This window comes from Anas platyrhynchos, chromosome 5, assembly GCF_047663525.1.
Source record: "Anas platyrhynchos isolate ZD024472 breed Pekin duck chromosome 5, IASCAAS_PekinDuck_T2T, whole genome shotgun sequence".
Lineage (NCBI taxonomy): Eukaryota > Metazoa > Chordata > Aves > Anseriformes > Anatidae > Anas > Anas platyrhynchos.
Genome location: NC_092591.1, coordinates 61,620,040 through 61,646,922, shown reverse-complemented (window position 1 = coordinate 61,646,922; position 26,883 = coordinate 61,620,040). Strand labels below are relative to the sequence as shown.

At 37.1% G+C, this 26,883-nt stretch overlaps 1 long non-coding RNA gene across 6 annotated transcripts in view; it reads left to right on the top strand.

Annotated features, from left to right (window-relative positions):
* The window catches only part of LOC106017560 (uncharacterized), a 368,510-nt gene that overhangs the window by 20,291 nt on the left and 321,336 nt on the right, over positions 1-26,883 (top strand). For all 6 annotated transcript variants that reach the window (XR_011809857.1, XR_011809859.1, XR_011809860.1 and 3 more), the window contains exon 2: positions 872-994. This is a non-coding gene — a long non-coding RNA (uncharacterized lncRNA). The remainder of the gene's footprint in view (positions 1-871; positions 995-26,883) is intronic.

The following is a 26,883-nucleotide window of genomic DNA, read 5'->3' as shown; positions in this document are numbered from 1 at the left end:
TAATAACCAGAAGGGGAAAGAAAAAAAAAAAAAAAAGAAAAAGATTAGGACTGTGGTTAATGAGAAGGAGATACATACAAATGTTTGTTGTATATTGCATTTGAATAGCTTAATCTTTGTGTAAAATAAAATTATGATTGTTAGGAGTAAAAATAATGAAAAAACATAATTGGTAATTGATTGCATGGGTTAGGACAGGCTAAAAATGTTTGCTTTCACATTTCTTTATATATTCATATTTATTAATGTGGTTGGTGATTTCTGTGTAAAACCATAATGTGGAAAGGTGGGGGAAGTTTATATTCAAAACTCACTTGGTCTTGAACACCTTTAGTTAATCTATGAAGCATGTGGCCTTGCAACTTAGTAAGATAAAATTAAAAATGATTTCTTTAACTTTTATGGGTTTGTATAGCTTGTGAGTTACCTGGAGCAAAACAGTAGTTCTTCTGACAAATTTAGTTTAATATCTTTCATGACACTGTGGTTTGTTGCTGTTGTTGTTTTCCCAGATACTGGTAGCTTAAAATATATATATATATATTTTTTCTTTTTAGTTTATAACTAACCTAAAAATAGCTGTGAATGAGTTGAGTAATTTCAAAATCACAAGATTAATTCTGGAGTGTTGGTGTAAATAACCAACGACAGCAAGCATGAATCTTTTGCAACTCAAACTTCTTACCATGTTAATTTTCCCCTCAGTGAATGGGAGAAAGACCTATTGTGTCAAAAATGATGCCCTGAGTGACATTTTGAGGCTAAAAGCCTCTAAAATATTTGTAGTAATTTATATAGTGATTACCCTGTCTAGACCTTTTACTTTTTGCTAGACTTTCATTTAAATGCTGGACTTTTTTTTTTTTTTCAGATCATAAATCAGTGGCAAATGTGCAGATTTGGACTGTCCAAAGTTTTACCTTGAGAATATTTTCCTGAAGCATTCCAAAACACTGAAATCCTGGGATGGCAAGAAAAAAAAATCAAGTAAAAGGTAAAAACAAAAATTATTTATGAAGCATTTTGTCTCTAATCCTCAAACTAAGAATACTAATAGCAGCAGTGATGAGCTTAGCTGATTTTTATGGCTAATGCTTTTTGTGAAGTCGAATTTGATTGACATTTCATCTAAATTTCTATTCCTCGTAACAAATATTTCTTTTCCTCTATTTGTAAGTGCCTTTTTAAGATGCTTCCTTTAAAACAATGTAACAGTCATTTGCAGCTTTTATGGCAGCTAAATGTATGCCGTTATGCTGGCTTGGTTCTACTGACATTTTAACATTGTTAATAATCACTGGCCATTTATGTGTGCTGTGTAAAGGCATAATGTGCTTTTATATAAAACACTGTTATGAGGGCTCATTATCTTGTGAGGCAGAAGTTATAATGAAAATTAAACAATTGCAAACTTGCTTTGCCAAGTGTTTTTTAAATAAATTTAACCAGGCTGATTCACAGCTTCTACCTGATTCTGGGGGGTTTTATATCAAAGCTGTTTGAGAGTTGCATGCATAAATTCCTTCGTGCAATCATGAGAGCTGTGTGTAGCACACTTTGCACTGCTCTGCTAAAACTGATCAAGGAATGCTTATTGCACAGACACGATCCTAGCAGGGCATGAAATAAGTGGAAACCTTTGAAACTAAGTCTCAGAGGTATTAGTAGCTAAATGGAGTTTACAAATAACCTTTTACTTACAGGTAGCCACAGCAGTACTGATCTGCAGTGTATAAGCTACTTTTTTTTTTTTACTAAACACTCAAAAACACTGGCTGTCTATAATTGCATGGTCAAAATTACGGAAGTATTTGCACTATTTCCCAAACTACGAAAATGTTGAAAATGTAAATATGGGCTATTCAGTTTCTCATTTATGGACTACAAGGTTTTACCAAACTCTTTAGGTAATAGACATAATCTGTCACTTCTCCCGTGCTTCCATATAAAATGATTTGAACAGTAGCTCCTTTAATAATAAAGTAAATCAATGACCAGAAATGAGCATAGGCTTCTCCATGATGTCTGCATTTTTGCAGAGTTATCCTAGATGAGGATCTGACCATTTGAAATTCACTTTGAAAATGACTGTTGCTGAGCACCCTTTTAAAGCTGAGCTAACCATTGTGAGCTTCTGACATCCTTCCCTTCTGCTAGGATGCCAGATTTGTCCTTGTAGCAGTGTATTCCACTACTCCTGTATTGTTATTTTTTTTTAACACAGCGCTTAGATGCAGATTGTTCCAGTATTGCAGTAGTTAGGGAAGCCAAATTTCCTTTTTTGTGCATGTTTAATGTTGAAAGCTACCAAGGCATGAAACAATAATTCAGAGATGCTCAGTTTCAAATTACCTTTCTTCATTAAAAAATAAAATAAAATAACCAGGAGGTCTAGCACATTATGTCACTAAGTCACACAGTAAGAGGGACCATCAAAGAATGGTGGGAATTATCACAGCAGCTTGCTCCTTGTTAGAAGCATTTACCTCATGACCCTTTCATTTGCCTACTGCCACTTTAGTTTAAGAGTGACAACACTGTATAGCACTCTGCACTTTTTTTTTTTTTCTCCCTATCCCTTAGCACCAGATGCCTTTGTAAAGCAGGCTGGTGAAGCAGTGAACAAAACCTTGTGGGATAAGTCTGACGCTGGAAGTTAATGATTATCAGTCGAAACAAAACACTTGTTTACATGTTGTAGTCATTAGAGGTTCCAGTCAGTCATACCTCGGCTGGGATTCCTGCCAAATGTTTTGAGGGTTCTTTCACAAGCTGTGCAGTTTTGTAAATACAAAAGCACTCTTATTAAGCCTTTTTAGTATTAGACTGTGCAATTAAGATTACGGGTAATTAGATTCCTTTATTTAGAGTAGAATGGTCCAAGATACACACACAACTTTCTTAGCCACGGGATACCATCAGATCTCTATTTGGGTGTTCCATTACAGATCAATGACTAAGAGAAACTCTTTTGTATCGTGCACATTTTTTCTTTATTAAAAATTGCAGTCAAAACTTGGGGCGGTATGGATTTTTCCTCACCTTACTGTCAGCACCTCTGTTGCAGCCATAAAACTTTCCTTTTTGATTAGCATGTCTCAATTTGCTGGAAACATTTTGCTTACATCTCTTTTAGTATTGCCGCTTTTCATTTCAGCCTTATTACAACTAGGATTAAGGAGGTGATTTGACTATGAAGGAATTTAGGAAAATTTCCAGTCAGCTAAGGATGATTTTAAGTTAACTGCAGGATAACAGAGTTGTAGAAATGAATGTTTCTTTTAACACCTGTGTATTAGCCCATACCTGAATAAATAAATGATTCCTTTGGTATTTCAAGTTGGTATAAAGCAGCTCAAGTCCCACCATTTTCTTGTAAACACTTTAATCGTGTGAAGATGCATCTAATACAAATAATCTCGTGAGCTGGTGAACCTGTTTCACATACTCTTCTGCTTTGACAGAATTCTCTGCATTGAGCATGATGGTAAATTATTTAAGGTTTGGGAGGCCATTTTTTGTAACTGTGAATTGTAAGACAACTGAATCATCCATACATATTTTATCTCTATTTTTTTCTTTGCCAAAGAAGATATCAGTTTTAGTTGCTCCAATGCAGGACTGCTCGCTTTGACATTTCCCAGTTGTCTGTAGTGCTAGGCAATAATTAAATATCAGGTGCATAAGCTGCTCTTTAATTTGACATGTGTGCTCCAGGCAATAAACACATGCAGTGCAACGTGGGAGTGTAATTGCTAAGGAATAAAATCTTGTACCAAGTGAGATCATTGTATCAGGTACTGTGTGACAGCTCATTTGATCATTATGCCCAGGCTAAAGAGGTTGCCTAATTAGTTTCTATTAAAACTCACCCTTTAATCAGGAATTATTCTTGCATAAAGAATGTCACTTGGTCCAGATGAATGAACAATGGTTCCCCCTTGAGATTCAACTATCTGTTACACTTGGGATGCCATATGTCTTTTCAAACAATTCAGCTACAACAGTACTCCGCGAATCCAGATCTCATAGCACTAAGCAGTATTTGCATTTTCTTGATACCAGCCAGCGTTTCACAGAAAAATCACAATAGTATTCTGTATATACTTCATCAAGCCAGAGAAACCATGTTCAAGCAGCAGGAACTGTGTTGTAAACATACAAATGACTAATGGGCCTCTCTTAACTAATGTGTCTTAGCTGTTGTATATATTTCATAAGTGACACACAGAGCATATATGCTATTACCTGGAGCTAGACTTTGGTCTCTCACCTAGAAACGTCAAGGTTCATCTAAATTTAATATTTTGAAGGGAAATAACTTTCTAGCTTCTTTTTCTCGTGACAATAGCTTTATCAGATGAAGCTGGTGACAGAAATAGCTGTGTTTTTATTTATTTTTTATTTATTTTTCAAAGGAATGTTGCAACTTCTGCAGCTTCCCAAAGCTTACCAAAGGCATGCATGGCTGGACAGGTTACTGGGTTCATGCACATCACACATGGAGCTCAGTTGTTGAATATGTTTCATCCTGAGCCATGGCTACATTTCTGCCAGCTCCCAGTTGTCCAGATGAGCTGGCTCATCAGCCATATAGCAGCTGCAGTGGCTCACCTGAGCTGATCAGAAGTGCTCTCAAGGACAGGCTTCTCCCTGAAGCAGTACAGACTACTGCAGTCAACACCAGGTGGAGATGAAGGGACTTTAAAGTCGAAGTCCAGGTCTTGTAGTCAGTGTTCTCGGTCAAGTCCCTTAGTCTGCTTATACAGGTGTGAACTGGTTTTGTAAATTTTGCAAAATGCCATGGGCTGGACTGTCTGTTTGCAATCCAGCCTGTAGGAAGTGCTGTAGGTCCCCTTGCTTTCTCTAGATGCATCCTGATAACAAGCTGTGAGCCAAGTTTCCCTTTTGTTGTGGAGGGATGATCCTACAGCATGCAAATGTCTGCACTGATTGTATCTTCCAGTGTGGTGTGCATCTCCCTTTTACCTAAATGGCTTATAGACTACTGAGAAAGTAGCATCTCTAAAATAAAATAAAATAAATTGACATTTTTTTTTTACAGCTCAGACTATTGTAGATACCTGTTGTGTTTGGAGGAATGAAAAATAGTTTTGCAAGCTTTGCGTACCTGCAGGCAATACCTGCTGCAGAAACAACCACAGTCTTAGGTTGTGTGAAAGGCTACTGCAAACATTAGCCACATGGCATGGGACAAGTATCATATAGGAAGCCTGCTCCAAGATCATTCTTGGTAAATGTGAATACTTTAACCTTCATACTTAAGCTACATGGGCTTTTACACTGTAACACCATTGAAGGCAATAGGAGGACATGCACGCTATGCAACCTAAGTATGCATTAAGTGTCCACATTCTCTATACCCAACAGACAACATGTCATAGCCAATATAAATGAAATGCACTGGAAAAGTGGTTAAGGCATGATTAACATGTAGAATCTGAGAAGAGAAACAGTAATTTACTCATTCTCATACCTAGAGCTATTTATGAAAATATGTATTCCATGTTTTCCGACAGCAGACCACCTTTACCTAATACTTTCTTTCTGGCTGTGGTCTATCTCTCATCAGTCAGAAAATGGAGAATAAGGAATAAATGTTTCAGTAAGTGCAGAAATCATGAATTTGGGTTTCCTCTGGTTATTCCATAATGTTTCAGCATTCTCCTGTGCTCCCTTCACATACTTCCAGTAAACATATCCCTAGTTCTCTATGACACTCCTCGTTTCTTTCCATGTCCCCTACTTGAATTTGCCCAGGCTTCTGGCAAAAATGTTATGGCTGATAGTCAGTGGTACAGACATCCTGATTGGTGTCAGTTGCTGTCTCCTTGACTATCAGTCAAACTAGATTTGTTGCACCTTAGCTACTTAGCAAATGCCTAGAGGAGCTTCATGGCAATAATTTATACAAATATTTTAGTGAAGCTCCTAAATGGTATCCAGACTGGTCTGGTGGTATGCAGTGATAAAGATTGATTATTGCTAGAATGATGTGAATTATCAGGCTTAGTTGTTATATCATCTTTATTTTTGATGAGATTATTGATAGGTCAAAAGCAAGGAGGAATGAATGTCTAGTGGCCATGAATGAAGAGTCTTACCTATTCTGCAAGCTGTTTTCTTAGAAGTCTATACACTAAAGAACACAGAATTGTTGTAGATGGTTGATCTCAGAGAAATCCTTTGTTCATGAAGACTAACGTAGCTCTTAAATGGAAGAAAAAAAAAAAAAGGAAATTTAGTATTAATTAATAGGGGGAAATTATAATGCAGAACTAATAATATATATATTTTTTTTAATGGTTAAAAAAATGATTTAAAAAAACTCATCCTATTTGTGTGAAAGACAACATGCACAAGGGGAGTTTCTTCTTATGGGTCAGATTAACCTCTTTAACTAGTCAGCTTTGGTGCTAAGCATTATGTTTTATAGTTTCAGATCTAGGGATGGTGTTGCTGCATTTTCCCTTCAGTTTTTTGATCATAAGAATGAGTTCTACAGGTTATTTTTTATTTATGCTTAAACCTAAAGTAACATACATACAAACAAAAAAGCCACTTCATTATCACTTTAGAGTTTTCGTTTGTTTTGTCTTTTTCTCAATTTCACTGAAAGTTCTCTTATTCTGACATAATAGCAGGGGAAGGAGGAGCATCTAAGTTCCCTTATATCGTGCATTCAGTGTTCCATTCCTCTTTCCTCTGTTTCCTCCACAATAAAAAATTCCAAGTGTGACAAGCTCTCCTTCTATGGATGTATTACTGTGATTATGATCATGAATGTTTGTCTGGTTTTGAATCCTCTCAGCTGTCCACTTCTTTCTTTGTATTCTTTTCAAGGTAGGATACACATAAGGTAAAAAATTATATAATGGGAGTAAATAATATTGATTTATTTTACTGAGGTTATTTTTATTTTTGAACTTTCTGAAGATAATTTTTTTAATGCAATTCCATAAATCAATCTGGGTTCATTCTAGACCTGACCCAGCTTTACTGAAACGTTCATGAACTTAAAAATGTTGGCTCAAATTTTGATGAAAAGCTGCCCTAAAATGCATCAAGTTTTGATTAAAATCTAGCTGTAACCCTACTGTAATTATTAGGTATATTTAACTATCTTCAGTAGCAAACTTAAACTAAAAATGACCTAAGAAAAGTACTTCTGCTATAAACAAATATAGGGACTAAAAACAGTTTGGTGTGAGCATTCAGAGCTGTTTTTACTTTCTACGGTCCTGTTTGCCAAGGTCTGAATTTTTTATTTTTTCCAGAAAATACAGTTTTCCGTTACAAATACATGTTTATCTTTGTATTATAAAGCGGGAACTATTTTTATTACCCTTGTTATTAATCCAAGTAATCTTTTGTGTTTCTGTAAGAAATTCACTAGAGTGGAATCAAAACATTGTTTGGTATCGAATTAACCTTTCCCATATGCAAAAGGCAAATGAAACTGCATTCAACATAAATAGTGTAAGAACCATCAGCATTGCTCTGCGTAATATCCTGATACTTTACAATCCTTTTGGACCTGAATGTATCAACCATACTTCAGAAGTCTTCATAAACTTGTATAAATGTTTTCTTTTGCAATGATTTTTCAAAGTTTCCAGTAACAATCATTTATTGGCCTCCTGTGAATTGTACTGCATGGATTGAATATTATCAAGGAAAATCAACTGTTTTTGTTTTATTTCTCTGAAGTGCTTTCTAAAAGAATTCTATTCAAAATGTAAATGTTGGATCAGATTCTGCCCCTAGCTACAGTATCTGATAAAATGCCATTGACTTTATTACAGTCCACTTTGACTCTGGCATATTTCCATGCACTCCTGGCTGCCAGTATAACTGAGGAGGGAAAACTTGACCAAGAGTATGTTTTGCTTCAGAAAGAACCGTGTTATTTATCCTCAGTGAGGAACGTACAGTAATTCACATGATACACCAAGACTGAACTAGTCCTAGAGTCTCGTTGTGAAGGTTCCTCGTCACAAGAGCTGCCCAATAATGCTCTTCCAGGAACTGTAAATGCTTGCACATAGGGAACGAAGATGGTGAAAGGCCTGGAGGGGAAGACGTATGAGGAACGGCTGAGGGCACTGGGCCTGTTCAGCCTGGAGAAGAGGAGGCTGAGGGGAGACCTCATCGCAGTCTACAACTTCCTCGTAAGGGGGTGTCGAGAGGCAGGAGACCTTTTCTCCATTAACACCAGCGACAGGACCCGCGGGAACGGGGTTAAGCTGAGGCAGGGGAAGTTTAGGCTTGACATCAGGAGGGGGTTCTTCACAGAGAGAGTGGTTGCACACTGGAACAGGCTCCCCAGGGAAGTGGTCACTGCACCGAGCCTGTCTGAATTTAAGAAGAGATTGGACTGTGCACTTAGTCACATGGTCTGAACTTTTGGGTAGACCTGTGCGGTGTCAAGAGTTGGACTTGATGATCCTTAAGGGTCCCTTCCAACTCAGGATATTCTATAATTCTATGATTGTATGAACTGGGCTCAGCTTCAGCTCACGGCTTCTCCAGGGATATGAAGCAAAAATTGAGTTTAGACACTGTGCAGGCCAAGGGCTGGGGGGAGTTCTGCTGACAGAATGGGAAGGACTGCGAAGGGGAACAAGGGCACTACAATGCTGGACTAGTTGCTCCTCGTCAGGACAGGAAGGATGTGGGCAGCAAATGCGCATTCTGTGGTGAGGAGGACTGATGAGTTCTGACAGTGAGTGCTGAATCCACAGGCTTGACTTGCTGGGCCTCTGGTAGAACTCAAGGCAGTTTGGGGACGGTGGCCATCTTTGACAAGCAAGCAAGGGCTAGGAAACAGACAAAAAGTTTTAGGCCTAGATTTGGCCCTGATGATATATTGCCCTCCACCCCCTAAGAAGTCATGACATGGTCTTAAGAACAGTAGACCTGGCAAAAATAATGAAATGCAGGTCTAGCTATATCTCCTTAATTTTGAGGTGTAGCCCGGAAGGCCTGGGCCTTCTATGTGAGAATAAGGAACTGAAGACATTTTGGAAAAAGGGCATGCCATTTGCTACAGACTATCCTTCCCTGTGTCTACTCTACCATGAGACAAAAAACACATGGTTTTGGAATAACTACTGTGGAAAACTCATTTATTTCACCTGGAACATATTCTGGAAATTAATCTGTATATTCAGGTAATGTTTTGCAACCTATCCCTCTAACCATGAAGCTAACAATTTTGTCTTCTTATAACTTCTGCAATTAGTGCTGATTTCAAAACATGTAATTCTGGAAAAAAAAATAAAAATCAAACATTTTAAAATTCAAGGTAACATTGTTAGAATTGTGAGAATGCTTGTTTTTTGAAATACACAAAATTTACAGCAGGAAGGTTCTACACATCATCTGTAAACATCAGATTAGTACAGCTAGACATATAGTGAAAAATCTCATAATTTATCAAGGCAATGAAGTATTCATCTTTGAATTCACTCTTAAATTTAGAAATTTTATATCTGCTACATCTTCATTTTTCAAATGTTGTTCTGTAACTTTTTAAAAGGCCAACTTTCATGGGAGTTTACATCTTAAGTTCAAAAAAACCAGTATGCATTTACAGCTGACTTCATTTTGAAAGCTTTTACTGTTCGTTCTTTCACATAGAACATCGAGCACATAATATTCACAGTCCTCATGATAATAGGTTTGTTGGGACAGGGAAGGCATCTTTCTTTCATGTTCCATTTGAGTTAATATGTCTGGTTAGCCACTGGAGAAATAAAGTTGGCATCTACAACCTCTTGTTTAAAAGAAGTCTAGATCCCATCCTCTGTGGTCTGTCAGGAGTGGTTATGAAAGGATCTCTTTTGAGCTTTGAAGAAAAAGGATTTTTATTCATGTCTAACATTTTCAAACCAAGTATAATTTATTACTCTCAGTTTTTGTGTTTGCTAAGGCTACTAAGCTGCTAAAACAGGACAGATGTACATGTGAAGTTGGATTGAGAAGTGAAGCAGAAGCACACAGATTTCACAAAGGGGACGTGGAAGATCTCTAATGCTTTTCCTTACAGGAAAAAAGCCACTAGTGTGTCTTAGAAACTGAAATATAAGCTTTCAATGGCAAATGACTGGAAACATATTTTTCAGTTGGCCCAAAACACTGCAATAACTAATATCTGTAGGGAATAAAGGAAGAATCAATATGTGCAAGTACTTTGGTCATTTAAGAGTCTGCCAAAGTGGTGTGATTCTCCTAAGTCACAAGAAAAAGCTGCCATAACTTTACCTGTAAAACCATATGTATCTTTATATATGTGGATGTTATACGTGTATATATATACACGTATGTATTCTTAAAGGAAAACAAAAATGTATACGTATCACAATTTTAATGTTTACTTTTGGGGGTAAATTCTAAGAACTTGTTTGACATGCATACAGTTTTCACATTACAGCTACAGCTAGAACGTTAAACCAAGAATAATATTTGGGCTTGTGGCAGGAAGGGTTACAACCTACTCCCGTGTCAGTGAGAGTGCGGCCAGCAAGCCAAGAAAGGTGATTGCTGCCTTCTTTTCAGTGCAAGGGAGATGACGTCTCAAGTGCTGTCTCCAGTTTGGGGCTTGCCAGTAGAAGGAAAATATTAGAAAATCGTTGTTGTCTCTGACCTTGCTTTTATGGGGATGTTTAGAACAAATGATATCCAGGGGTCTCTTATTATTGCATGATTCTACTACCTATCCATTTTTGTGTTATAATAGGACTACTTGCTAATACCAGTCTCTGCAAATAAAGAATGTTACAGTAACTTTTAAGTTTTAAAATGCAGATCTGGTCTGAAAATGTATACATTATTTTACATATTAATGCAAGACACACAGTATAAAAGGCCCCTGCTGGATTAATCTTTGCTATAGACTATTTGTTTTGAGGAGCTTGAACTATTTGTCAGCTACCCTTTTCAGTAAAATTATTTTCTTGTACCATGTTTTTTTCTGTGGTGCAATTAACTGTTTTCTAGATGCTACAATCACTACAGCATCCTCATTACAGATGCTTGTCAGTAACTTCTGGTTCTTACCTTGATTCTACTCATTGTCTAAATTCTCTGGTCTTGATTAGTCTTGCCCAAGTGGTCCCTAATCCCCTTCTAAAAAAGGATGTTGGGTAACTTATATTCCATTCTTTACTGTGTGAAACTGATTATCATTTTTTTTTCTCCTTTTTTGTCATATGAGACTAAAAATCCCATTTTCTCATCTGTCTGCTTACCTTGTAGCTGTGTGCTTTGCGTGTTGCTTCAGAGTTTAGCGCTTGTAGAAAAAAATGTGTGAATGGACTTAACTGAGTCTCAGCTTCCAATTGCTCCTCAACAACCACTTCCTTCTGTTTACTAATTAAGGCTTGTCTCTCACCTAATGGGTACATGTGGAGCGAGCAAGTTTTCTCGGCTATCTCAGTTAAAGCATTGAAGTACTTTCTGTTGGATTGCTATAAATACAGAAACGTTCCTGGCCTAGGCTGTTGGTTGATGTTACCTGAGATGGTCCAGTATCTGTTATAAACCCATTCTAATGGACATCCACCTGAGTGTCTAGAGAAAAACAAAACAAAACAGAAAGGTGTGAGAATACAGGAGGGCAGCACTTTGTATAGAAAACTAGGAATTGAAGGGAAACACTTGTTGATAACATCCTTGACTACAGCCAGTGCCTTGAGAACATGATCCTGAGAGAGAAACAGAGAGACCGCTCAAGGAAAAATGTGGCTGAGGTAGGAAGTGGACATCATACATGTATGAGATGCTTTTATTTAGAGTTGATTAGGAGAGCTCAGAGGATGCATGACAAAACATTAAAAAATCATTGATAGTGTTACAGTGAAATATTTTTCTTCAACTGTCGTGCGTTGCTACAACTTTTACAATTATAATGATATCAATAGCTCTAGCTATTTTCCATGTATGTGCTCTGACTTTCCCTAAAGTCGTGGGAAGGGGAAGGAGGTCATGGCTGTTTGGATGCTCTTGTTCGACCATGGTTGTGCCGTGTTCCTTTGGCTCATGTTAGCAGTGGTCCCAGAAGACAGAGCCTAGGAGGGCAGGGGCCAGGCTCTGCTCCTTTATCAGGAGGTTACAGGGAGCTGTAGTGGCCTGAGGAGACACAGAAATCTGCCTGGGGCCCAGGACAAGCAGGGTTTGCTGCTGTAGAGAAAGCAAGCTGGAAGTGAGGTTGTGCTGACAGGGGAAGAGCAGTTTGTAAGAAGCCTTCCTTTTTCTGGCTGTGACCCTTCTTGAGCTTCACCTCTTTTGTGATGAAGAGAAATGTCAGTAACGCAGGCAAACCAACCCAGCTTGGAGTAGAGGCAAGGTGTCGGCATGTGTACTTGTGCCAGGTTGTTCTCAACCCACCCAGCTCATCTGAAGCGGGAATTACAGGAGATGAACTTTTTCAGACAAAAGAACAGCTGGGTGCTCAGAGGAGTGCAGGCTGCTGTCTGAAATAAGAGAGAGCAACCTGGAGCTGGGCACAAAATGCAAAATGGCAAAAACTACCTAGAGATTAACCTGGAACATTACACTCAGTCAGATCCTGAGAGACCACATTCAGGCCAGATTTCATGCCTTGACAATCTGAAGCAGCTTGAAATTCTGGGTAGAACTGCAGAAAAAGGATTTTTGGTTTTCCTTGTTACTACCTTTACTCCTGCAACGTATTTTCTTGTGGTCACAGTATGTATACTTCCTGACAGTGGCACTTCCATCATTCTAAGGCATGCAGCAAGTCTGTGAAACTTCAACACTGGTACGATCATTAGATCACAACTGAAGAATAACACACAATTCTTCTGCTTCTAAATCAAAGAGTACTTTAGTGGTCTCCCATTGACTTTTTGGAGAATGTAATTTTGCAAGGAAAAATCCCTGTGACTTAGGAAAAAGGTGTCAGCCTGGTTCCAAAAAGATATGGCAAGACCAGTTTTGAATTTTCAGAAGAAGAAGAAATTAGATTTACTGGCCAGAGGATATGCTGTACGTGTTATACTTAAACATGTGGGACAAAAACTACTAATATAAAAATTTATATTGCCTGGATGTTAAAGGTATAATAATTTAAATCATGTCTGTATGAATTGTAACTCTATTAGTTTATCATCTCAAGCCAAGCATGTTTTAAAAGAACTTCTACAGAAATTATTTAAATTCAAGCTGATGTACTTCAGATTCATTCAAACTGGCTGGCCAGAGGCTTATATAACATATTTCAGCTACAACACAGCTGAAAATAGATTCTTTTACAAAGCTTTAATTTTAGTGGTTAGATTAAGCACTTTCTATTAGGTAATGCATGAAGAAAAGGGTGCAAATCACATAATGAGTGAACCAAAAATGAAGCAATGTGTTGTAAATGGCCTAACTGTGGTGGAAGCTGTAGTAAGAAATGTGTTATGTGTTATGGCTTTCAGAAACTCTTGTCCTTGAGAAAGACCATCATTTTTGAGGTGGTGGACATGTCTTTTCCTTATATTGGAGCTTTGAGAAGGAAGAAGGCAAACTATCATGTCCTCTCTCTTCTTTACATTGTCTGGATGCTAGCAATGGATGGTGACCAAGAAGAACTTTCCAAAACCTTATTTCAGGAACACGTTTTATTTTTTCCCCCCCTGTATATTCTGTCTTCACTTTTTTACCCTCTCTCCCTCCAGAGCTCTGTTGCGTCTTTGCCTTCTGCCTGTGTTTAGAGAAGAGGAAGCAGAGAGGAGTGATAAAGAGAAAGATAGTTCTCCCAAGTATCTATTCTGAATCCTGAAGGAGATCTTTGTCCTTGCAGCTGTTAGCAGACACGGTAATGTCTGAGCACGGTCTGGCTTGGTGAAGTGGGCTAGCCCTGTGCACGTTGTTCTCTCCCCATTTGATAGTGAGGTGGTCAAGTAAAAATGAGGGAATGAAGGGTGAGGGAAGCTAACACATCTTAGCAGCCCTTCACTGCAGAAAGGCAGTATAATGAATAAGTAGGACGTATGCAGAGCCCATGTCGCTCCCCAAGGCTGCACAAGTCAAACGTCAGGACAGGTGGAAAGCAAGGTCATCAGAGGAGCTGATTGCTGGAAAGAGCCCCCAGGATCTCTGACTTTCCCTGTTTTCTTTGCTAAGAACTTGTGTAAGGAAGCTTATTAGAGGGAAAAAAAAAAAAAAAAGAAAAAAGAAAAAAAATTAAAAATATCTCCTCAATGACAATAGCTGGCAGCTACATTGAAATTGAAAATTCAATTTTAACATTCCAGGGATCATGCAAATAGGTTTTTAAGTGAGAGAAAAGAGTATTAGTTGAGGATTTTGCGAAATACCTCTTAAAGTGATCACTAATGAATAATTTGGAATTGTTATCAGGTCATCAGCCAGATAAGAATTTGTTATCAAGCATTCATATTCCAATATGAATTGAATATGAAAAACAAATTTTTATTGCCTCTTAACAAATTCTTGTTGCTTGATAACAAATTCTATTGCTTGTTAGCAGCAATCTCTTTAGTAACAGTGGTTCTAGGCCTTATGCACATCATCAGTCTATCCTAAGAATTTTTCTGGAATTATCATGTGCTTATTCACCATTACCAAACAATTCATGTCTTTGAATCTAGAGCATTTTTCTGAGCCTTTCCCAAAACTGCCTCAAAAGAAAATCTGCATATATTTCAATGTTACACTTCTGTTAAAATTAAGCAAGAAATTTGTAGTACTTCTTTATTTTGAGCTATGAAGCTACAGGTCAGATTCTTGCTAAATGAAAGAGGGAGCTAAAGTGCAAGGGAATGAGCAAGCTGAGATTATAATAGTTATATACTTGTGGAATTTTAATTATTCTTTAAAAAGAGAAAAGAAAACCCCTACCATCTACCAACCAAAATATCTTTGTTCCTGACTGCTGCTCTTCTGTAATGAAATAGCTGTTTATAAATGATATAAATTGCTTTTCAAATGATGTCCTGGAGGAGTCCAATGAACAATTGGCAGGCTTTTCCGATTGAGTCTAGAGAATCTGCTTGAACAGAGGTCACGATATACAGCTCAGACATGTAGCTGTCGTTCAGCAAACCAATTTTCCTTCATTGAATAACAATCGACCTGTTGGACAGGAAGGAGTGTTGACTTTCATGAGTAGTGTATACATACTTCTACACACAGAGCCTGGTCTGAGAAGCTGTAGGTGGCTAACTTGCCATTTAGAAAGATAAGCAGTCTGTTCAATTTAGTAGTATCTGGTAAAGAATAATAGTAATTTAACGTACTTAAGCCAAAGTAATTACCTTTCACTGTTTCCACAGTGTGAAATTGCAATCTACAATAATTTAGAAATATCAGTTCTTTCAGACATCTGATGGTAGAAATGTTTCTTGAATACATTATACATACTGGAAGAAAGGGAAGTTTTTACATGCCTATGTTGAGTAATTTGACTTCCTTTTAAACATGGTATCTACAGTACTGTGTAGTTTGAGACTGTCTAGCAGCTGCAGAGAAGCTGCCACCGAAATTCCTGGTACATGCTCTTCAGGTGCCATCGGTTTTTGTCTGTGTTTTATGAATTTCTAATATGCAAAATATGCCTGTCCCCAGGATAGGCTTTTTTCCTTTTATTTGAGTTTTCTCTTGTTTCTGTATCTTATTGAAAGAAATCAGTTTTGCATGGAGAACACCATTAATAATGAAATGCGGTCTGTGTGCTTTTTAAAAGTCTATTTCTTCCTTATAAATAAATGGTAATTTGTTTTAAAGCGTCATTGCACACAGTGTTCAGCTGGCTCTCATGCATTCGATTATTTTAAATAAATGTACCATAAATGGAACAAGTTCTTTCTAATTTGCAAATGATATGCAACATTTTTCAAAAAAAAAAAAAAGGAGAGAAAAAAGAAAAACTGTAAAATTTGTTCTTAACTACATCTCATTAATGTGAAGCTGTTCAATGACCTGTAAAGATTAAAGAATTAGTGAATTGGTAAAATTATCAGAATGAAAAATCTGTATAATTTTGATTTCAATTTAAAAATCTGCTAAACAGTCTAAGGGCTTTAGAAAAGTATATTACTTTTTAATATTGGTTCCACAAATGTCCTAGTATCAGTGTTACAAATGGACTGAAATAAAGGCAACAAATAGTATGTTTAAATGTATAGTGTTACAACATTCTGTTTAAGCTGTTTTTTTTTTTCTTTTCATTAAAACAACTGAAGACATTTAATTAAGTGACCACTCTGCTAAGTGGAGCAAAAATTAATATACATAAATGAATTTATGTGTGGGCAATGATGCATAATTAAAAATATGCTTCAAATAAGGAGTTGAGGAGAAAGAAAACAGTTTAACAAGAATCTTCTTTAAGACTATTGCTGCCTAAATTTTTAGTCAGATGTGCATAGGAGTTACTTATTGGCAGTGTTGGAACTAAAATTAATGACAAAGTTGTCTTTAAGATGCTGTGGCTAGTATTTGGAGCAGTGATTGGTGCAAAGCAAATTTTGACCCGAGAAATCATCTTATGTTCGAGTATGCTAACTATTGCGTGCTACTCAGCTTTTTGGAAATGCTACCTTTAGGCTTACCTGTTCTTTACCAGACTTTTCTGCAGAACTTGCTAAAGTTCTCCTTTATGGCAAGATACGTCAAAACTGAAGCGCATGATAAAGATGTGTATGAAAAACATAACAAGATTTGGAATATAAACATAAGTTTAAAGAATATTCCCTTGGCACAAGGTGATTATATGGATCATGTTATCTTAATTGTAGGCTGGGATATCTTAATCTGTCTGGGATAGAATTCCACTTTTTATTGCTAAGTATTTAGAAGAAGCCAGCAAATAGGAGGAGTGAACTTCTTTTCTTGAGTGAAAAAAAGGAGTCCCTTGCTCTTTAGATCCTTGGATGTTTCATAGCATGTTGTTAGCATTTTGGGGGTGCAAGGTGTCTTTGTTTCTGTGATGCAGTCTTCAATAGATATGCCTCTAATGGCTATCGTTCCATTCCAAGACAGTTTCTCCATATTTTCCCTGTCACGTGAACAAATGTCAGATGAATGAATGTAATGCTTTTAAGCATTGCCAATCTCACACTCCTGCTAAGGAGTACCTAAAGTATATGGCAATGGGAAATTAGGCCTAATTAGTGGTTTTGGTTTTGTTATACTGATCATTTCTGTTTCATGTCTGGTTTTGGTAACAAGAAAGAAGCAGTATCAGTGGTAAAATTCCAAGTTCACAGAAGCTAATGGCAAAACTCCCTTGACCTTACTGGGAGCCAGCATATTTTCTTTCAGTCATGAAATCTGTAATACCTATATGAGTATTGCCTTAAAAACACTCCATGTTTTTTTGCGGTACAGATATCTGACATTTCATTTGAACAGCTACTGCTGACTTCAGCCCTGTTATTATTCTTGCAGAGGAACAACGTAGTAGGAAAACTGCAGCATCAGCCTCACCCACCCACACACCTCTCATGTCCTGGTGATGCTGCATCGAGAGTGGCACAGAAAGCCTTCCCTGCATGGCAGCTCCCATTCTAAGAAGTCAGCAGCTGACGTTCTGGTGATGTTCAGGCTCAGCTCAACTCCCATCCCCACTGAAAAACAATATCAACTCTTTTATCCCCTGCGGTATTTTATTGGCACGTTTAGTTCAGTAATGAGAGGGCACTTTGGGGAGTACAAAAGCTAGAGTCCCTAAGGCCACATATAAAGAACAGTTCTTTACTATTTTTTACAGCAACAGTTCTTTACTATTTTTTACTAATAAACACATGTAACAGTAACTGCCATTACTTAATTACTGCAAAGCAGTTTTAAACAACTGGCTTAACACTGTATTAACACGACATAAAAACAACCGCACCAGGAGTATCGCTCGTCATTATTGGATATGGCCCTATTGAAGCCAATGGCATGAAATTAATAGGTGCGGGGTTGTGCCCCTTAGGCCCCTGTTGGTCTAGGAATTCATTGCCTCATGCTCAGGTTTTCCATTGCCTTACAGGTCCGGCAGTCTTATTTTCATGAGTTTTAACAAGTGTTTCTATTTCTAAATATGTGTGTGTAGGTTTTTTTCATGATACCATAAGAGAGTTTAAATTTTTTTAACTAGCACGTTTGTCTAGTTCAGGCTCCAGTGAACCCTGGGAGTGGGTAGCTACAGAACAGCCTCTGCCTTCAACACAAAGCTGTTGCCAGAGGGTGGAGGAGATCTCATAGTTCAGGTTTTCAGGTACATTTAAGCAGAGCCTGTAACTCCTGAAAATGACCTTTTCTGTTCAGTTCTGTGTGCTTCCAGACAGTTTTAGTTGCTATGTACCTGTGAGTTTTATTCAGTTGTTTTCTTCATCTACTAGCTCATTTTTGGGAGCACTCCATGCATTCGATGAACATCCTGTCTATTGAGGTACTTGGTTCTTGTGGGAGCAAGGGATACTGACTGAACAGCCCCTTTCCCATTCCATCAGTGGCAAATTTGTGTCCTTGGTGCTGTTAATCACAGTGAACTGGGGAGTTGACAAAGGAAAGAAAATACTTAGAAGTTAGATTATTCTTTTTCAATTGTAGATACTGCTTTCAACTTGCTCTTGGTTTGCTCTTGGTTTGTTTGTTTGTTTTTTGTCCTGTAACATTTTGAGATTTCTTCTGCCTTCGTTTTCTTTTAGAATATTTTAATACAATGCTTCATGAAAGCCTTTCCTATTTACAGGCAAGGTTTGCAAACATCATGCAGGGCAGTGTACTACCTGAACTGGTAGTTTTGAAACATTGTTTTGATAGCAAAGGCAAGGAGGTACATGTGAGTTAAGTCAGTTAAGGCACAAGGAGAAAAATGAAGTACCACAACGATCAGCTTCAGCACTAATTTAATTCACTTGATATCATAATGATCAAGAAAAACATATGGCAGAAGGATTTAAGATGCTAAAGGTACAAGCAAAGGGTAGTCAAATTAAAGAAAGAGGGCGGTATAATTAGGAATGATTTGAATAAATTAGCTATATAAGTAGAAAGTCATTTATATTTCTGGATATTGAGCTGCAAAAAACTAGAGACAAATAAAAGGAATGCAAGTTGCACCTTGTTTTTGTGCTTCTAAGATACTGTGAAAGACAAGTATTTAGGAACATGGTAAATATTTCCAGCAGCCTAATACTTAGAAATAGGAAAACTGTTCCCTAGTGCTGTTTGCTCTAATTTATTCAGAGATAAAATGGCCCCAACTCAGCTATAAGCATTTACTTTGCTTCTCATCTGTTCAGTAACAGCAGCTAGAACCTGCAGAGCACCATTTTTTCTGAAGGTTGAGCAAAAAGAGAGAGCACAAGGACCAAAAGAACTAAATAATTTGCTTTTGAACTTCTTTAGAATTTTAGAAAATCTTTTTTTTCCACCTCTAATGTATTTAGAACGAAGATTCAAGCCTCCTGTCTGCCTTCTCTGTACATGCTTGCAAATTTTCTCATGCATACAGAAGGAAGAGAACAACTAAAGCCCCTGTGTGTGGCGTTTCTCTCTACCTAGTTTGGCCTTTCTCACATGGAATTTTGGACATGGTTATTTCTCAGGAATATCTACTTCTGAAATCCAACCAATGGACCTCTTTCTTCATGAGCAAGACTGTCATTAGCACACAGTTTCCTTTGAGTCCCTCTGATGGGGGTACATTTAGGGATCTGACTCTCTTCTAACATAACAATTTAGTCAACCTGAAAATGATTATCCAAGTAGTTCTTTGACAATGGCAATCTGATCTTTTTGTACCACATTACATATGTACATCTCAAGGGAAAACTCTTCTGAAAATGTCTATATTGGTATTTAAAAGGCCTTTTTTTTTTTTTTTTTTTTTTAAATCAGAATCACTTAGCTGGAGACTTGCCTTCTTTGAGGATAAGGGCACTTTGCCTGGTTTCAGGGTTATCTACCAGCATCCAGTTCTTTTGGTTTGCCTTGCCAGTTGAAAAAATGAGATCTGTGCAAACACTGGTCTGTTCTGGCTTTACTGTCCAAAAGGAGTTGAGCGTTACATTGTCCTTTTGGACTAAAGCTTTTGTCTGCCCTTGTTGTATGTAAAGTATTATAATGGACCAAAAAAAAAAAAAGTCTTTTTTTTTTTTTTTTTTTTTTTTTTACGAAAGAAATTTTGTAATTTCTTGAATATTTTCTGGCCTGATGTCTGAACAAGGGAAAGAAAGCTAATTTCTATTTTCACAGAAAGGTCAATATTTCTCCCTCCTTACTTAATGTAACTCCACCTAAGCTGGCTTCTCAGATGAGGGTTGATGGATAGAGGTGAGCTTTTCATGTCATAAAGGTTTGCCATTGCATTACTTCATTGAAAAGTTAACAGCATGTCTCAGTAATGAAAATTAATCAAAGGGAATGACAGTTCTATAAGCCAATTTATATTGAAATTTCATTATCAATCTTCCATATCTGGCAAATAAAAGTTTTCTAAAATTTGAGAAATATTTGTTAATTTGAGATTTAGAAACTATTTTTTTGCTTGAATTTAGGGCTAACTGCTGACATTTTCAATGCTTCCTTTTTATTTTCATTTTGGTTTTAATTTTTTTGTCTCTCCTTCCATCTCTTTGTGAATGTAACTACCCCCAAAGGAAAAAGAAATGTGTACAAGGAAAGAAGTTAGCTGTTCAGTAGTAGTAATCCAAACAAAATGGACATAGTATGCAAAGGTTGGATCTTTGCTCTCTCTCGTCTTCAGAGAGGAAGTTTCTCTTTCTGCTCGTCTTTCACTTGCATGAAAGACAAGGATGGTCACCTATTCCTAAAGTTAAAATTGTCTGTGCAATTCTACTGCAATTCAAAATTTTGCTATTCAGCCAATACAATCCCGAAATATACTTAGTGTCAACATACTAGGTGTGAGGGGAATTACTTATTTTTCTTCTGTACTAGAGTACAGAGAGATTGGTTTGGGGAATTTCAGCAAGGAAAAAAACTCACTTTTACATTTGATTCCACCCCCTGCTTTGCTTCAGCTCTATCTGTTGCTTCGACTGTGTCTGTTCCCCATGTAGCCACTTCCTTTGCAAGGGTGGAAATATGAGTGAGATCACAACCAATGCCAAACACAGATTTTTAATTTGCTAATATTTTCCTGCAACACCTCATCGTTTCTATTTCTTCATAACACCCCTACTGTGGGAAATAAGGTCACACAACACACTAGTACTTATTTCACAATGCCTCCTGATGAGGAACATTTTACTATTCTCACATCTCTACCCCTTTTTCTCCTCCTCTCCGTGCCCTCCTCCCTCCTACTCAGCCCCTGCTAATAGCTGGTCTAAATTTCCCAGATTAATCCAATGTGCAAGAAACCGCGATACAAACTTGAAAATTAAATATACACAAAAGCAGAGAGGCTACAGAATGGAAGATACACATCCTACTTGGTTTGCTCTGTGACAGACAGACTTATAAACAGATACACAGCTTTGCCTATAGCCACTGTATTCCACAAACCCTTTGAAATATTTCAGTTTCATGTCTATGATAATTAAAGAGCAATGACCTTCTCATTAGCGCCAAGAGGGCTGATGATGATTGTTCCCCATTTTTCTTAATGGATGCAAGCTACACGCATGATCTTAGAATATCAAAGCAATTCTCCAAGATATTTATTAGAGTCAAAATTATGAAAACACATAGCAAACCTTTAGTTTGAATTACAAGTGTTAATATATGCAGAACCAAATGAATAGCTCATCTTTCTTCCTCTCTTGTATCTTAAATTTTTCATTACAAATTTCCAGGGCTTCAAAGTAGTATCTCACAGTCGGTCCCCTTTTTTCTCTCTTGCATGACAAAGAGCTGTCAAAAATTGTTCCTGTGTTTGTTAGTATTTTTCTCTTTTTTCTCTCATCTAAATGTCAAACAACTTAGCTTAAATAAAGCACAGCATTCTTCATCTGGTGCTTCTCAAAAGAAAAACAACACCACAGAAGGCGTCTAAAAAGGCCCTAATTAATGTTTCTCATTGATTTTGTTTTAGTGTGATGTATTTTATGAAAAAAATATGAATCCAGAAGGCACTCTCATTAAAATCATTAGTGGCTCAATGTTAGCTGAAAACAGCTCATTCTTTGGTGCACTGTAGTGCTTAAAAGCACGTTCACGCACACAGCTTCTTATTTAACATCACAAGCTGGTGTTGGATGAAAACTAGCATTAGTTTTGTCAGGTACTATTGAACTATGATGAGCACAATGTACAAAAGCTGTATCAAGGTGAATAATAAGAACACACTGTTGACGAAGCTTGCATATCTCTCTAGGCCCTCTTTCATTCTTAAAACCCTAAGAATGTAACTTTCTGTAATTGGTTTCTGTGCTATCCTTTTGAGAAACAGTAACAGCCAAAGGAAAAGGAAAGAAGAAGCTGGGGCCTATTAAAGCAGTAAGATTTAGGAACGTTCTGGTTTTTAGGCAAATTCCCGGAAGTTTATTGGCAAAATTTATGGGGACATGTTGCTATTGTAGACCAGTGCTCACAGTTCTGTTTTGGTGCAGCCACGCTAATTGTCCTATCTCCAGCAGTACTTTAGAGTTAAATCTAGAAGAAAAAAAAAAATTGTGTTTACCTTCTGGGGTTGGGGGGAGGGAATTGAAATTGGTAAGAAGGCTTCTTTTTAATTTTAATTTTATTTTTTCCAAATCGTTAAAAAAAAAAAGTTACAGCCTCCCCACCCCACCTCACCCACCCAATCTGATGCAATCATTGTTATTCATAATGAGCAAAGTGTTCTTTGGGTATGATGGGAACCATTTTCAAAGCAACTCTGCTTTGTACTGAAGTATGACTTTTGCAGACAGGATTATTTTTACTATAGGAAAGGCTGGTTAGTGATTTAAATCTGTGTTCAAGTAAAACTGACTGTCTTCATAAATCAGGTATTGTTTATCTGAGAACATCTGAATGAGTTAGACAAATTCTGTGAAGTTCCACAGAATAATGCAATGGAAGAGGCTCAAAAGTGAGAACACTTGCTCTTACTCTGAGGGAAGGCATTAGAAATTGCTTTGGCGTTTTTCAGAAATAGGCTGCACAGAGCTGCAATTAAGCAGAAACACATTTTAGCATCAAACATGTGCATCTTATTTTAAAAAATAATGAAACAATAAGTAATGTTATTTTTTCTACTGTCTCCTTTGGATTTTTATAAAAATCTTTATGAGCTGCAATAATACAGCTTGTAATAATATCTTTGCTTTATGGAACCATATTGAAAAATAGTGAGGAGAAGTGTATAAGGGGAATAGAAATATCTGGATTAAACAGTATAGCTGTGTCAGCTATTTAAGCATTGTAACACATAGTAAATGACCGAATTTTCATAAATTTGTGCCTTGTCTTTTAATATGTCATTCATTATAAAACTTCACTGAAAACTGAATCGCTGATGGATGCGTACTAATATATGGTACACTCTGCCACAGAAGTCACTTTTTTAGTAGAAGAGGTAACATTTATTCTGGTCTGATCACCATTAATGGGGCTGTCAACAAAATTTTTGTAGGAAAATAATTACTCTGCAAGTAAGGCCATTTAGATCTAGATATGAGTAGTAAACCTGTATTAATTTAGGATTCAGACTATGTTAATGGTTTAATATTTTTTCTTTATAGAGAACACAATAGTGAGGTCATCTGTAATAAAGATGATAATATTGAACCTCAGTAGTTTTACTTGCTATGTCTATAGGACATTTATGGCTGAAATATGGTTGAGAGAGCCTTAAAACGTTGTTTTATGGCAACCTCTATGCAGTGCTATAAAACACTTTCTGTTAATGATAAATAAACTACAGAAGATCTCTGTCTTAGTAAAGGGCTGTGTTCTTCCCCTTATGAGCAACCTGACTTTAGCAATGTTTAACTTATCAGGGTTACACGGGCTCCAGTTTAACCCTTTTGCAAGTGGACACAACTCTGCTAGTGTCAATGGACATATACATATATACATTGACACACTGGTGCTGAATTCAGCCTAAGAAATACAGTACATGTAAAAGTACTGTGATTCTTTTACTCTTAAATGGATCACTGTCTCAGGAATTTCCTCATTAAAAATTACATAAAATTGTCCAGTATGTCTGCAAATAATTACTTCAGACACTTCTTACTAATGCTGTGTGAGGCTGTCGTTGATATAGTACTGAGTTCCTTAGGAGATCATGAATAAGAAGCACAATCGGCTTTCATTCTTTGCTGAAATATTGATTGAATTTATTCCTGCTAATGAAGTTGTAGAATATAATAGACGTGGTACCGTATTGAAAAAGATAAGAACAGATTTTGTGTTACAGTGTCTGCGTATCACACTAATGTATGGGGGTTTCAGGCTGAGAGTAAGCTCAGAAATCTAGTTAGTCTGCAGTGAGCTTCATATCCTACTCTTGATCACACAAATGGGAAACTGAAGTAATTCCATTAAGTTCAGAATGAATTCAGGTCTTATGTAAATGAGATTTTTTTCTAAGTTTACAAAGTCTTTTCTACTTTTTCAAAAAAAAAAAAAAAAAAAAGCTTTTTTCAGAACTTTTCTATTCTTTTCCCCCTGGAATATCTCATTTCCCTTATACTTTTCCTGAGTAGACTTTTCCTTGCCTAGACTGTAGAAAACCAAAATGCAAGCAGAAAATGCCTTCAGATCTCTTACTCAGCTGAAACTTGAACTGGGACATCAGGAGCCTCTCCTGTGTTGTCACATTTCTCCTTGCACATGTTCAGACTGACTTTCCCCTTGCCTGGACTCACTTTGTGGTGAAAGGGACACGGTGGTCTTCATGTCAGGGTACCACGGGATGGCTGGTCCCCAGTTAACACATTTCTTTAAAGGATGTTTGGCAGTGAAGTCTATGTCCTTGCAATCTCTGTATCCATTCAGTGGAAGCGGTGAGCTTCCTGATATCCTTTTCAGGATGGGGAAATATTCTGTTGATCTTCAGGTTACAGTTTGGAGTCCTGCTCTTCTTTCCCTTCTTGACTGCTCTCAGCAATGGTACTGCTACTTACGTATTTTACAGCTGAGACTGTGGTCAAGTCCTTGTGCACTTAGGCTATCTTCAAAGTAAAAACCCATCCTTGCCTTTGAACGTTGCAGTCTACAAATAACTAGGGGAGCATAGAGAAAAAAAAAAAAAAAAAGAGAGAGGAAAAGAGAAAGAGAGAAAAAGTGGTGGAGAACTGATAGAGATCACTAGCCCTTTTGTAAATATTGCTAAGTTACAGCACTGCTACATTTTCCCTAGGATGTGAGGAAGTAGTCCTTTTACGACTATGACTAATATCTGCTACAGAAGTAGAATGCTGCTTGGTTGCACAAGCTGCTTCTTGCTATGGAAAAAGCTTCAGGGACATGGATTGTGACAGATAATTGTCTCAAATATTTTGGATGAGCCAAGAATTCATTGCCTCCAGGGAGGTGAAAAATTTTAACGTTAAGAGGTTCCTGGCTCATGTGGGTGTAACCCAGTATATTTCTTTCCTTCTGCACGTATATCTGCATGTTATATGTGGTTACTGTCAAAAAGCTGCGTACTCTGACAGCAGCCAGAATATGTTTTTATCTCTTCCGACTTAAAGAGCTTTACTGTGATGTGCAATCATTAGCCATTCTTCAATAACTGATAGATAATGCTTTTGCAGCTGTAATTTGCTACAGCTGCATGAGAAAGCTGACTGATGGACAGAGAGGAACCAGAATGATGACGTTTGGCTCCAGATTTAAACTTAACCAGTGATCGGAGGTTGCTCGTGTGTGAGGTTTCTGTGCAGGAATCCCTCAACTGATATTCTTAACTCCGGTTGTGTTAATGATGGTGAACTCCTTTTGACTGTATGAGGAAAATGTTTTGCTACCTATATAAAAGGCAGTTCCTGATGCAACCAGCCCGTAACTGAAACAGCTGGGTGACAATGGATAGATCTGAGATGGAAGGGAGCACACAGCCATAGAGCTGTTCCTGGGTTATCTCAAACTGTAATTAAATAAAAGATTTGCAAGATTAAGAAGCTGCTATGTGCTTAATAAGTGCTTTGAATTCCTCCTGAAATAGGTTTTACAGTTTAGTTATTAATTCTAAATGTTGTTTTTTGTCAATATTCGGACAGTGGAAACAATTTATCATAAGCCATCTCCCTCAGATGATAACCTGCATTTGTCTGATTTATGTTTATGAGGAAGCGCTATCCATTTAAAAATATATCTCTTTGAAAACCAAGGGATTTTCTGCATTTTTATAATGTCCCTCTTCCCTTTAATCACAGGAGTACAGCATTACAACATATTTATTTATTTATTTATTTAGGTACTCCAAGGGTTCTCTCAAATTCACATTCTCCTCTCTTTTCCCATAGTATTTGCAACCTTGAAGATTGTGCAACTTTTTAGTATGTCTGTAAACAGTGAACAGTGTGTAAAGGGAATGTATTAAGCAACATACTTCAAAATCATGGTTTTAATTAGCTAGGGACAGGATTTAGCAAGTCACAGCTTTTATTTAAACGGTCTTGACATAGCTCAAGATGGCAACAGCAAATTTAACACTTAAGGCCAAATTAACAAAAACAGATGTTTTCAGATTCTCTCTTTAGAGTGATACTCTTGCTTTAGATGATGCAGAGCAGGAAACTTTTGGAAATAATTGCTGGTAGCAACTTTCAAGATTTAGCTGAGTTATGTCCACAATATTCTATCCATGCAAATGCCCTGACTCATTTTATATATCAGTGTAAGAGACTTAACACATCATTGTGATTTGGTGTTCAAATCTTTTACTGCAGGCCTGATTTGCTTTTATGTAGAAGTTTATATTACCTTTAACAA